This window comes from Triticum dicoccoides, chromosome 2A (genome assembly GCF_002162155.2).
Source record: "Triticum dicoccoides isolate Atlit2015 ecotype Zavitan chromosome 2A, WEW_v2.0, whole genome shotgun sequence".
Classification (NCBI taxonomy): Eukaryota; Viridiplantae; Streptophyta; class Magnoliopsida; order Poales; family Poaceae; genus Triticum; species Triticum dicoccoides.
The window spans coordinates 450600805-450604382 of NC_041382.1; positions in this window are offsets into that span (position 1 = coordinate 450600805).

A 3578-nucleotide genomic window follows, 5' to 3' on the forward strand; every position below is an offset into this window, starting at 1 on the left:
ACTTTCAATCTCCCCCTTTTTGGTAATTGATGACAACATATAGATCAAAGCTTCGACAAATGATAATAAGCATGAAATATATCGTCGCTTTGAGAAGTATGTGATAAGTAAGAGCTCCCCCTAAATTTGTGCATATTTAAAATTTGCTTTGGACTGCAAATGCACAAGGAGTTAGAGTCATGGGTTACTCTTCCATGTCACATACATCTTGGTGGAGCGCTTAAAATGATAAGAATGAAATACATGCACTCATCACCAAGAATAGTGAATGATCACATAAGATAGATAAGATAATAACATTAATCAAACATTAAGTGTAGCTTATGATCAAACACATGATCATCAATGTCTCACGAGCATAGTATCTCAAGCACTCAAAAGCAAACAAGTTCGAAAAAAACCCACCAAATAAAGCAAGAGAGAAAAGCAACACTCTCTCTCTCTCGAAGCCTACGATCTATACATTTTTCTCCCCCTTTGGCAGCAATTTACCAAAAAGTTCCTAGAAAATGCATAGTGCTAGATCGACGCTCAGGCTTGATCTTCAGGTGGTGGTGGAGTCCGGATCACTCCAAGGACGAAGGCTTCTATAGATGCTGAAGTAGACGCTGGAGTTGGAGCTGAAGTAGACGCTGGAGCAGGTTGGGCTGGTGCTACGGCTGGAGCTGAGGCAGTTGCTCTTGTGTCAGGAACTGGCACTGCAGACGACCTCGGACCTCGTGGCACTCTGGCAAAGGCATCAGTGGTTGTCTTCCCTTTCCTCTCCTGCATATCGTCTTGAAGCTGCTCCACTGCAGTCTGAATTTCTGTCACCTTGACATCCAAGTCATAGAACTTTTGTTCCATGATTCTCTCTAGGCTTGCCTGGTTTTGAGTTAGGGTGGCTAGTCCTTTCTCAATCCGCAGGGTGGATGCAATCAGGTAACCAAGCTGCTCTTGTTTGGTTTTCAAGAAATACTCAGATGCCTCCTCTTGAGTTGGCATCTTGGCAGCTTTCTCCTTCCTTGCCTTCTCCTTCTTTGCTTGTGCTTGAACTGATGATGGCTCATTCTCAGTCATTACAACTTGATTGTCCTCAAAATCTGGATGGATGGGCAGGTGTTCCTTGTCCAATAAACATATGCTCGTGCCCATCTTGGAGTTGATGAGCTCCTGAATTTGAGGTGCATATCCACAGCTCCTCTTCTGATCTGCTGCAGTCCTCTTGATAGTCTCTACTATGAGGCTCATGACCTTGAACTTCTGAGGCACATCAAATACATGTAGCAAGTTGATTGCATGGCCTCTGATCATCTTGTGATCTCCAGACTTGGGCAATAAGGTGTGCCTCAATATCCAATTGATGGTTGGCAGTCCTGACAGAAGATAATGCACTGAGCCAAATTTGAAAGTGTCAAGAGCTTCATTGGGAATTTCCTTGTACATGTTGGACATTGAGTTATGATCCATTTTCTTCTTGGCATAGATATCCAAGTCATCTGCTTGCTCCTCTGGGGCATTGATCAACTTTGCCCATTCCTCAACAGTTGATTGGTACCTCATACCCTCAGACATCCATGTGATCCTCCCATCTGGATAAAAGTGTGTCGTGGAGTAGAATTGCATGATGAGCTCCTCGTTCCACTTTGTGAGCTTCTGCCCAACAAAGTCAGCAACTCCACAAGCACTAAAGCTGTCACACACTCCAGGGTAGTGTTCCTCATTTTCCTTCATGTACTCCCAATCGACCCATCTCATGTCACAGACTATTGGCTTCTTGTCTAGCAGTACTGTCTCATAAAAATCTTGCTGCTCCTTGGTGTGAAACCTGTAATCCACATCAGTCCTTCTCCTTGAAGCATACGGATCTGCTTCTCTCCACTTCCTCAGCCTTGAGTCTCTCCTGAGCTTCATATCCTCAGCCACAGGATGAGCATCGTTGTGGTCTGGGATCTTGGGCTTGAGCTTTCACAGAATTTGCTCTTCATCCTCTTCTTCAACAACAGTCTCAGGCACTGGGGCCTTGTTCTTCTCAGCTGCAGGAATGCTCCTTGTATTCCTCTTTGGTGCAAACTTGGGCTTGGAGGCAGCTTTGGGTGCTTCTTTGGGCTTAGATGCAGCAACCCCTGTCCTGATAGCATCACCCATAAGCTTAGGTGCTTTAGGTGCTGGTGCAGCAACCTCTTCTTCCTCTTCCTCTTCCATAATGGAAGCCTTTCCAAGCACTCTGGCTACGGTCTTCTTGACCCTTTCCTTCCTCTTCTTGCCTTCTGCAGCAACTGGCTCTTTGGGTGCAGGCTTTTCAGTTGAAGCTCTAGCCTTTGACATAGGCTGCCTGCCTGCTGGCCTTTTGATCTTTAGACCTGGCTTTGTGCCTTGAGCTGGCTCAACTCTCTTTGATGTGGCCTCTTCTTCTGCCACATAATCTTCATCTTCAGAATCAGAAGTTCTCTTCTTCCTTTGTCTAGTGGCAGCTTTTGGCAGATTTCTTGGGGTACTTCTGCTGCCATCATCTGAAGAGCTGGAGGGGCTAGTGCCCTCACTCATCTGCACTTGCTCTTCTGACATGTTTTGGCTATCACTCTGATCAGACATGCTGCAAACTCTGACTGCTGACCCTGTGAATAGTTTATAGATGAGGTAGAATGGATGAGCATCACAAAATGCAAAGATTTTTGCAAAAGAATGATCCAAAAACTTAGTTTTAGTTTCCCACTGAAATCATCTCGGATCTACCGATTTTCAAACTCAGTGATACCGAAGCAGTTGTGGAACCTAAACTAGTGAACTCGGTTGGACCGAGTCACAGTTCGGTGGCACCGAGACTGCTAGGGTTTCACAGAATTCCGAAATCGGTCACACCGATAAGTAATTCTCGGTCAGACCGAGTCTCACTTGTGCAATGGCATAAGCCAAATCGGTGGGACCGAGTTTTTCAACTCGGTGGGTCCGAGATGGTTTCGGCGGAAACCTAACCCTAAAATTTTCGAATTAAACCTAATCTACGAGCGTATTGACTGGATAGGAGTGTTTCAATCGTGGCAAGAATCATGATGATCACAATGTTCTAAGAATCGGATTGGGGAATAGCACAAAGATCGAATCCATACCCTAGTTCGGCGGAGACTCGCTACGGCGGCAACGGCGGGGCAGAATTCCCTTTGACGGCGACGGAGACCAGCGACTGGAGGCGGCTGGCAGCGAGGAGATGATCCGGAGACCACGTTGGCAGAGCAGGCTATTGCGCGGGCGAAGGGGTTTGGAGAAATTTCCAAATTTTGCCCGTGACTATATATAGCCCGACCCTGTCGGTGTGACCGAGTGGAACAACTCGGTGGCACCGAGATTCATAACTGCAAGCAGTTACTGAAACTTGGTGTGACCGAAAGGTTCAAATCGGTTGCACCGAGATCGAAAACCTAGATCAACTTAGTGATCTCGGTAGGACCAAAAGTGGGGTATCGGTCAGACCGAGAATCATAAAGAGGTTTTGGAAGTTTAAGTCTATGACGAATCGGGGACTCCGAGCGCTCCTCACACAGAGTGGTTCGAATCTGACTTGATCAAATTTTGTTATGCAACATGAATAGAGTTTGAGA